Source organism: Pteropus vampyrus, unplaced genomic scaffold (genome assembly GCF_000151845.1).
Source record: "Pteropus vampyrus isolate Shadow unplaced genomic scaffold, Pvam_2.0 Scaffold14, whole genome shotgun sequence".
NCBI lineage: Eukaryota > Metazoa > Chordata > Mammalia > Chiroptera > Pteropodidae > Pteropus > Pteropus vampyrus.
In genome coordinates this window covers 14,027,822-14,038,534 of record NW_011888795.1, presented here as the reverse complement: position 1 = coordinate 14,038,534, position 10,713 = coordinate 14,027,822, and the positions used below count along the sequence as shown (strand labels likewise).

The 10,713-nt window shown below is 35.1% G+C and overlaps 1 protein-coding gene across 1 annotated transcript in view; it reads left to right on the top strand.

Moving 5' to 3' along the window:
- The first annotated feature begins 6,417 nt into the window (after positions 1 to 6,417).
- The window catches only part of KCNMB2 (potassium calcium-activated channel subfamily M regulatory beta subunit 2), a 234,392-nt gene continuing 230,096 nt past the window's right edge, over positions 6,418 to 10,713 (top strand). The window contains exon 1 of the mRNA XM_011383184.1: positions 6,418 to 6,830. The gene's annotated coding sequence lies outside the window, so the exon portion shown is untranslated. The remainder of the gene's footprint in view (positions 6,831 to 10,713) is intronic.

Sequence of the window (10,713 nt, the reverse complement as noted above, 5' to 3'; positions counted from 1 at the left end):
AAGCAACATAGGTCTCTTCTAACTTGCCAAGAAATCATATGCTCCCACCTTTCTGTATTTTTTGTATCATTTTGATAAATGCCACAAGAGTTCCCTAAAGACTAAGAAAATTTGAAATTTCCAATGACTTCTGGTTCATAAAAATGTTGTTTGCTGAGCTTATCTGAAAAATTGCAGGTTTAATGATTTTGGAAAAGCAATTCTACTAATTTATGCTTGTAGTAAAAACTTACAGAATACAAAAATTCAAAACTCTTGCTCCTAAAATCGTTAAGCAAATTGATTTTCCAGAAGGATACACCAGATTTAACTTGTGGATTTTTATATCTCTGGCATACAAGAGATACCCTGAGAGTAAGAATATTCCAGGTTTCAAAGGACACAGTTGGGAAGAGATTCTGCTCTTAGCAAAAGGAAGAACATGAATGGACACCCCGGACTTTGCGGTAGTTCTTCACTTTCCCTACCTGACTCCAACAAAGGGAATAAAAACATTTCCATTTCAGAAAACTGAAATAAAAATAAAACTCCAGCCATAGTAACTCTCTTCTTTTGCCTCTTTTCTCTCCCCACTTCTTATATGGCACCTGACTTCCACTTCAGTCCCCAAAGCAAAAAGAATGTAAAATAAATGTCTCCATGTGAAAGAGAGGAACAAAGCATCCTCTTCCCACTGCAAAGACCACCCTGCCATGGGCAAGATCATACGCCACTGGTAGAAGGAACTATGAAAATGGTACAATCCTACAAGGGATCAGCTTAGCAATACATACCAAGAAACTTAAGAATCTTCAGACATTTCAGGCCAATGATCCAGATATGGAAATTTGTTCTAAGTAAATGTAATCAGATATGTAGACAAGATTTATGTAAAAAGACCCTCAGGAAAGCATTATGCTCATGAAAAATAAAAATAACCTGTGGGGTTTTAAATAAATGAATTAAGGAAGATCCATAAGACAAAATATCATGCACCCATTAAAAAAATTTTAAAGATTTCAAAATAATGTGGGAAACATAACATTAAGGACAAAATAAATATATAAAACTACATATGCAACATACCTAATTTTTTATATTAATAATAGAAATTATCTACGGATTATGGGATTCGAGGAGACATTTGTTTATATTTTCTGTATACTCCAGCTTTTCAGAGTATGTATCACTTTCATAATGAGAATTAAACTGTTCTTTTTTAAGAAGGGAAATGGCATGCAGTGAAGTCACCATTATATCTAACTTCTACCCTTGATAAAAGTAACTTCACAAAATTTCAGTATGTAAATGTATTTGTTTATATGTATTTTACTGATTCTTTTTCTAAGTAAATTATGAAATGTAGAAATATTTATTAAGACTTTCTTAGATGTCTAGCATTGAATAAACAGAAATTTTCCAACTAACAAAGAAATAATAGATTTATTAGGATTTTGCCATAGTTTTGTAAAGCAGGACCTTTTCCAATAAATGTTCACATGCTTGCTGAAAAGCATTTTGTTTGTAGAATGATTCTTTTCCCACCCTAAGTATCTAGCAATATAGAGTGAGATATTAAAATATATATACATGTGAATATAAACACCAACATACATATATATTCTTGTCCTTTGTATCCAACCTTGGAACCTTCTGCATACTAGGGATTTTGTTTTGTTTTGTTTTTCTTTTAAGACAGATGTCTTTTAATTAACTTATATTGAAAGCAGCAGGTGTCGTGTCTAACGCTATGTGGTGTAGAGGTTACTATTACTGCAGCACCATAAGTCATACTATTGCCTATATTATCAGCCAGCAATCATCTCATTGACTGCACATAGATATGCTATGCCTGGAGTGTCATCTTGGTATAGCACTCATTTCCAGTTAGCAGGAGGATTGCAGCTAGGCCCTGGGAAGCAGAATTCAAATGAAATAAAACTCCAACTGTCGATATTCTATTTTATCTTTTCTTTTAAAGCTGATTTGTCCAGTACTCTGACAGCTTCCAAAAAAGTGAAAACACAGCCCAATAAGCTGTCTACTAAACGCAATGACTCAGACATAAAAAGTTAGTTAAACTAGCTAATGCAAGTGCTTTCTCATGGGCATCCAGGTGAGGGCTCAGCATCTCAAACTGTATTTGGTGGTGGGAGGGGGCATGTTAAGGGGGATGTTTCTACTATTCTTAAAATTCACATAAATTAATTAACATATATATTATATTATCTACCGCCTTCTTCCATTTAACCCCGCACATACAGAATGGTAAGTTACTAAAACCTGCAGATAGGACAGCCAGACAGAAGGATGGATTTCCTACAGGACTTTCCTAATTCTTAGGAAGACAGACCAAAATGCAATCAAAGAATCCAAGATGATTCAAATCATGGTCTCACTAAATTGGTCTGTGCTTGTAGCCCATAGATCAGAGTCTTCTACAGCTGCCATTAGTATAGAATTATATGTAGATCCAATTCTGCAGTTAGAAGAATAGTGAAATCTATAGTTCATCTTTTAAAAAATGTTTACCGAAAGCGCTGCAAAACAAACTGTTAACAACCAGGCATAAATCTTTGGCAAATGGAAACAGAAAAAAAAAACGCCAATAAGTTCCAATTTATACTTATTTTTTTATAGTTAAAAAATTTTTTTCTAGTGCTTATATTTCTGGACATTTCTAGGAGAAATATTAGGAGCTATGCATAAAGCTTCATGAAATAAAAATAACACTAGATTACAAGTTAGAAAACATACTTACAGGCTATATAATCTTGGAGAAGTCATTAACCTTTCTCATCCTCAATTTCTCCACATGGAAATGAAATTATATATATTTGCCTTGCCTCTGCATAACTTTTTTTCTGAGAATCAACCCTGAAGTATATGAATTTACTCCATAAATGTAAAGTTTTAGCAGTTATCGTTTCATTAGTAAACTTTTTTAAAAGTCTCTAATCAGAAGAAAAATCTTTATGAAAAGCGATGCAGACAAATGAAAGTCTCTTCATTCTGACTTGGAAATCAGACATTGTGCTTTAAACGTCAGATGTTCTTCGACTGCTTTCTTCTAATTATTTTTAGGGCTAAGAGTAGAGAATGCCTCTTTTATGGATTAAACTGGAACTTGAGAATGAGTCAGCTTCAGCTTTCACAAGAATATAACAGGAAGGAAGCAGTTTCTAAACTAACTTTCCTATTATTCCTAGAAAAAGTAGTCACAACAGAGCAAAAAGAGTTACTCTCTGTACTATTCAGAGCATAAATTACATATTCCAAAATATAATTAGCACTTGTATCTGTAACAGATAGCTACACTTTCTGGTTATGTATCTATCAAATTTTCATTTTAATAGTGATGACTCATAATGAAATTATGCATTCATCGTTCCATTCATTAAACCACTTAACTTGTGGGCTGTGCATGTGAACTCAAAATTCTCTACATGTGATTGCATCACTCTCATCCAGCCTCTAGTTCTCAACTAATATATGTTAACATAAACAAATTCTTTCCAGAACAAGTTTTTTTTTTGTTTTTTTTTTAATGTGTTCAGAGAGCAGATGCTGTTGCAAATGTTATCAAGTTACAGTTACAGATGCACAGGGTACTCTTGCTGAATGTGTCTGGTAATACAGTTCTGAAATATTACTTCAGATCCTGCCTTCTGCTGCCCCAAACTTCATTCTCCAGGGAACCATCCCAAAAAGCAATGCTAAGAATTACTAAATTCAATCTCAGATCAGCTGTTTTTGAAATAGCAGAACACATTTTAAACAAATTCAACATAGGTTTCTCTCCTGTTGAAAAAGATGTGAGCTCCAAAGACACTTTATTATCTGAAACTTCTTATAGGGAGAGAACTAAAACAACAGTTATTGAGAGGTGATCCCTAAAGTAAAACAAAAACAAGAAATCCTATTGTACATGATTAATGGGATAAACTATTCTCTCTTCTACTTCCCCCTCTCTCTTTCCTGGTCAGGCATCTTTTTCTTCCTACTTTTTCTTTTCTCCTCTTCTTTCCTATTATACCCTTTATCCGCTCTTTAATCATTCCTTTCCTCTTTCTTCCTGCTCAGTAATAACTAGCATTTTAGTATTTCTGTTTGCAAAGCGCTTTACTCCTACCTTATCATGTACCTTATCTCCTTATCACTGCAGCCTTACAATATATATTATTATCAACCCATTTTACATGAGAGGTTTAAATAGGCTAATGGAAATAAGTTTCAAAATCAGCCTTCCTTATTTCAAAGCTTTCACCCTCTTTCAACACCATGCTACCTCAAGAAATTCTATCCTTCCTCTCTCATAAATCTCTTTTCCTCTTCTTTCCCTCCTCTCAGCTTTCCTCCCTCATATCCTATTCCTCCTTCATTACCTCAACAAAACATCTTCCACCCCGACCCCTACTCCCATCTGAACTGCCCTTTCTGGTAAACTCCTTCATCCTCAGAGACGTCTAATGATCTTTGTTCTTCCAGGGACAAAGCCTCTCTAAAGCACCAGTGACAGTCCCTCTGCCCCAGTCTCTCTTACTTCATCACAGGAACAAAATCTTATTCTTATCTTTTGTATTAGTAGCATCTGTTTGCTGAATTAATCATAGTAGCGTTTGAGGGAAGTATCCAACTGATCAGTTTTTTTGTTTGTTTGTTTGTTTTTGTTTCTCTCCCCCTACCCAAATCACATATGGTGCTGTTAATGGTATTTAGGTTGTCATTTAAACACTTCCTTACATTTTAAAAAAATATTTTGGGTATACGGTTTATATTATTTTTCTCCCATATATTTTAAAGAGAATATCATAAATTCTTTTCCCTGAAACAATATTTCTTCCACTACCATTTTTTTGTGTGATATGCTTGCTTATGAAAAACAAAATTTTCATAAAATCCTGAAGAATTACCTCTCAACCATTTCATTTTGAAATATTTGTGCTCTCATTTCAGGGGTGTCAGTTACTCCAATTATGAACTGTGAAACTGAGGTACTAAAAACAATAATTTTGTATTCCCCAGACTCTTTACAACTGTGAAAATCTAATTACTCAAGTAAGAAATAATTTCTCTTGCATAATCACGAGGCTAGTGAAAGATTTGGGGCATAACACGCAAAAATGTTTTTCTTTTTATTTTAAGAACTGAAAAATTTAAAAAGTTTTTTCTTTGTCCTACAGTCATAATGGGAAAAGAATTATTTTTTGAAATTAAAATTACAGTATTTTCTGATTTTGATTTTATCCCACTATAAAGATACTCAATCAGAATGAAACATGGTTATGGTTGGAGATTTTTCTATAAAAATCACACTTTATTCCTGAGGAGAAATTGTGATCAGTCAAGTAACAACAAAAACTCACCAAAGAAAAGTCTTTCCTTTATCAGACATCTGAGCAATTTATGTATTCAGTTCTTGAATATAATAAAATAATGAATGTTATGATCATAATAATATTTCTAGATTACAGAACTACTAATAATTAAATAGTGGTGATTTGGAATCATTGACCTTAAGATTTTGTTTTGCAGTAGTTTTGTCTGTTTATCACACCTCATTTTCAATTCTATAGGCCAGTATAGTATATTTCCATTTCTGTTCTTATTTCATCTGCTCCTCTCCCTAAGCCCCTCTCCCAGAGGAGACCACTTAGTTTCCATAGCAACTACTACAAACTATTGTTCCTGGGGTAGCAGGAGGAAAGAAAGACCAGCAAAAGAAAAAAGCTAAATCTAGGTAGTTGGAGCATAGCATATTTTCTATGTTACTATGAGCTACTAAGAACTTTTTTCTGCTTCCCTATTTGGAAAAGCACTTAGAACTTTTTAGAGCAGCATTTCCAGACAAGTAAGTAATACCCTTGTCTCTGACCAATGGTAAGAAATCCCTCTTCCACCGTCCAGGATCATGGCTGTCCAAAGGAGATCAAAGTAGTATATACAACCTCATCCCTTCTACCCACCATTCATTCTTTCCATTTAGACAGTAGTGCACAGCATACAATTGCCTCTAACTGGAACACGAAGCTCTGTGTCAATCAGCATGAAATAATGAATGTGCTCATTGATCCATTCTATTTGGTACCTAATTTGAGATTTTATATAAAATGTATATCTGAATCCTACCTACCTCAGTAATGATGAGAACATTTACTATTGGGATTGATTTTTTTACTTAACTCTAGAGAACGCTCTTTTTTTTTTTTTTTTTTGTAACTGGCAAGAGGAGGAGTCCCTTGCTGGGAGTGAGAGCATTGTTTGGGGATCCCAGAGTGTTTATTCCCAACTTCACTCTCCATGTGAAAATACCTAATTGCAAAAGAAAGTCCTTCTTCTATAGTTAGAGAGGATTTGGAAATCTGATCCAGTAGGCAGGATGGTGTAGGTCTCAGTCTCCTAAGGATGTCTGAGCCCTCTCTCCCTTTTTAATATGAAAATTCAAAAGGAGTGGGGGAGCGATATTGGACCTATCACAGCATTGCTAACAGACAGCCTATTACAGTATTTAATAAAAACAGAAACAGCATGCCTATCATAGGCTAATAATCCTACCTCCTGCACGCTTTAAAAACAGTATGAAGCAGCTTTAACAGAGCTTCAGACAACTAATTTCAAGCATGGCTGTCTAGCGTGCCTGTCACTCCTATTGTCCTTCCAAACTCTTTCAGACATTTTGAGCAGGGAGTATTAAAGCTATGAGTTAGCAAGTGTTGTGACATTAATGGTCCAGAAAGGCTTTAGGCACGAGAGGTAATGATGATTACCGGTGGCTGTTCGGAGGACTGCACTGGATCGCTGTCATTAAAAATTAAGCGTGGCTTTTGAGGAAGATGTGACAACTACCGGAGGTAAGATTTGCATGTAAAACAAAGAGATCTGTTGCTGTTTGGGGCTTTTTGTTTGCTATGTGCCCACTGGGTCATGAATTGCAGCCAGGTGCGGAGTGAGCAGCAGGAAGGGGAGAGAAAGGAGTGGGAGACGGATCTGCTTAGAGCAAAACACAGTGGATAATATTATGTTTTATGGCAGAAATGCCTCGAGGACAAACTGGCTCCAGGCTCGTAGCCTGCTGAGTGTGCATTCCACGTTGCTTTTCCTGTGGAGTAGAATGCTTAGAGGTCATGCAGAAAACAGTTTGTTTCTTATCTATGGTGCCAGCTGGACTGTTAGTAGGGTTGAGTGAAGACTTTGGCGGGTGGGAGGCAAATAGGTACAAGAAAAATACAGAGGAAACTGTCCTTAAGACTCGAAACCTGTTAGAGAAATATTTTATTTCCATGGTCAATATGCTGTGATAGCCAGAGTCTAATTTTTAAAAAAGCGAAATCAGAAGATTACAAAGGATTTCCCTAATAAAGAACTACTTCGGATTTAATCTATTACAAAAGAAAACTGAGTACCTTCGTCCATTTTGCATATTGAAAGGCTGATCCACAGTGTTTGTATTAACGGTTTTACTAAAGCAGAGCAAGAGTTTTAGACTGAAAGGGGGGCTTTCTCTCTGTTCTTGCTCTTGCTTTTAAACAACTACTGGGGCTGCAGATGAAAATGGTGATTTGTTAAAGGTTACAGACTTGACAGTTTACATTCTTTTCTTCTTCTTTGTTTTAATGAACAGCATAAAAGCACAATTCTCCTTGAAAGATGAGGGGGCAGTTGGGTTTCAAAGTCCAGTGAATAATGAGTGGATTTTCAGAGAAACTTAATACTGCTTTGTACTTTATTATGGGATCGGTATAGCTCAATGGGAAAAGCAAATGTCAGGAAATCATAGGCTGAGATTTTTAAAGCAAAAAAATGCAATGATCAGAAACTAATGTTTCCCCAACTCAATCTGCGGTGCAAGTTTCAGTATTTGTCATTGCATATGACCCTCAATGTGAAGTGGCAGAAACAAGTGAGTGAATTTCTCCGTGCTGTTTTGTTATTTCCCTGATGGACTTCACAAACTCTGAGATGTAAAGATGTTGCTTTAAATTTTGAAAAGTCCTGTGTTCTGATGCATTGATTTAGTTTTAACGAATGACAAAGATACACAGAATAACTGTATATTTATTTAAAAAGTAACATCCATCTAAAAGTTCTATATTAATGCAATACTAAACAGAAATAAAAGTGAAAGACAATTATAGTATGTTTGTTTTCAGCTAAATACTGAAATTACAACTAAGTGGGCTTTTTCTCTGATGCCGTTGAGTTTGTACATTTGTGAGTCTCTGTGTCTTTACTGCCATTCACATATAAAGTTGAAATTATTGTCCTGTCATGTATGGTATCTATGTTTAAAGTTGTGTATCTATTTTTTCTAATAGTATGATGACAATTACTGAAACTCTTTTGGCTAGTCTTTACATGACCAATAACACATGTCCATGAAATAACCGTATAGAATTTCTGATGCAATTGATGGCTATGACATAGTTTTCTGCTTCTATGTGGTCAGTGGAATGTGTGACCTTGACCTTGTAAAGTCCCATTTTTTAGCCAATTGTGCTCACCAGTCAAGAACCCATATGTAGAATTCGCAATATGCAAACGGAAAAATAAACACTTATATTTTACTTATGGCTGTCAGAAGTTTACGAGTGAATATTATTTTTATTCTTTTCATTAATTTTGTTTATTCAAAAAAGACTTTATTTGACTCTGGTCTTGCCAATATCTTAATCTAATCACATCAAATATTTATTATAGAGGCAATTTGTGCCATAAAACCTGTCAACAGGAGAAAATATTTTCTATGGTCATGCTCATAACATTTTCTGATAAACTAAAATGACTTTTCACAATTTTCACAGATTTATGTAAAAACTTCTTATATTAAATCTTGATGGTATAGATGTCTAGACTGGATCCCTGCAACATGAAAAATATAGGAGAGATATGGATTTTTTTCTTTGTAAGCTGTGGGGGAAACCGAACAAAGTAATTTAGTCAAAACAATCTACTTGGTGTCACAAATTAATTTCATTACCTATTTATATTGGTAGATATCAATTAAAGCATTTTCAGGTAGCCTTCCCCTTCAGTTTCTGCTATATCTAGTAATGAAAAACCAACCATTCTCCAGCTATATAGAAAGCAATTCTGGAATCCACCTGAATATAAAAAATAAGCAAAGCTTTAGTTAGTCTGTTTTCTCAGTCCCTAAGGATAGCACAGTCATCATTCAGTCACCAAGACCCAAGTCCCCAAGTCCAGAACTGTCTTTTTTCTCTCTCTCTCCCATATATACACACAGTCATCAGTCTACTTTATTGGTAGATATTGGACCAGACGTTTCTCAAACTAACATAATCTTTTCTTTGATCATCTCTCGTGCTCGCTTTGGCAGCACATATACTAAAATTGATCATCTCTCTTCTCTCATCAAAATATGATGAAAAAAGAATCTTCCAAAAATATTCCTGCTATGATATCAAATAAAAAGCAGACAACAATGTATATACAATATAATCTTAATTTTAGTACGTATCTGTGTATGAAAAAAAAGAGAAAATACACCATTTTATTCTATTTATTTATCTATAGGGTTGCTAAATTTTTTCAGATCAGGCATTATATTAAAGGTCACAAGAAGACTGACATCATAAAAGTTTATATCACCTATTTCAACCAAAAGATGTTGCCATCTTTTCCATCATCTTACTTTGTATTACACACTATGTCTTCACCCCAAATTCCAAAGTCATTTTTTGGTCTGAAAAAGACTGAGCAGAAGTGTCATTCCCTGATCAAAGCCCCTTCCTCCTTGGGTTTCTTGGTTTATCATGAAAAACTCAGCATCATCCTTTCTCAGAGACTGACTCCTAGATCTGAACTCAGAATTACTAGAAAAGGAGATTGTGCGTGAGTGTATGTGTGTATGTGTTTGGTAATTCTCCTTACTTTACAGAGACCATTTCGGTCTCCTTTGCTGGCTCCTCATTATCTCCTAAATATTTAAATGTTGGAGTGCTTCAAGGCTCAACGATATATCTCTTTTTCTCTAAACTTACTCCCTAAATGAATCCAATCTAGTCTTAAGACCTTAAAACTATCCATACACAAATAGTTTACAAATTCTAATCTCTAACTTCTACTTTTCCCCTGACCTCCATACTTACATATTAAACTATCTACATAACATTTCCACCTAAATGTCTTTTGGGCATCACATATTTAACATGTTCAAAATCACATTTTTTCATTTCCACACAAAAAACATCCTCTTCTCTCATGTTTTCTCCCATGTACGTAAATGGAAACTTAATTTTTTCACTTCCTCAGAAGAAAAATCTTGACGTCCTCTTTGAATCTTCCTTTCACACATCACAGAAAATCCCATTGCTTTTACCTTTAAAGTGTATCTAGAATTTGATTCCTTATTATTCCCACTGCTACTGCTCTGGCCAAGTTATCACCAACTCTCAGATTACTGCATGCATTTTCACCATTGATCTCTTGCTTCTGCCTCCCCTTGCTTCTATACACACATTTTAGTCTGTATCCTACACCAGTGGTCATTTCAAAATTGAAGTTAATCATAATATTTTCTGCTCAAAAGCCTGCAACATCTTCCCATCTGACTACAGAAAAAATTAGACCGTACAGTGGGCCACAGACCATGTATGATCAGCCTGGCATTCTCCCTGGCCTTTCTGCTACCTCTCTCCATTTAGCACTTTACTTCAGCCACACTGGCCTCCTGGCTGTTCCTCAAACCTGTTACACACTCTAGAACCTCGGAGC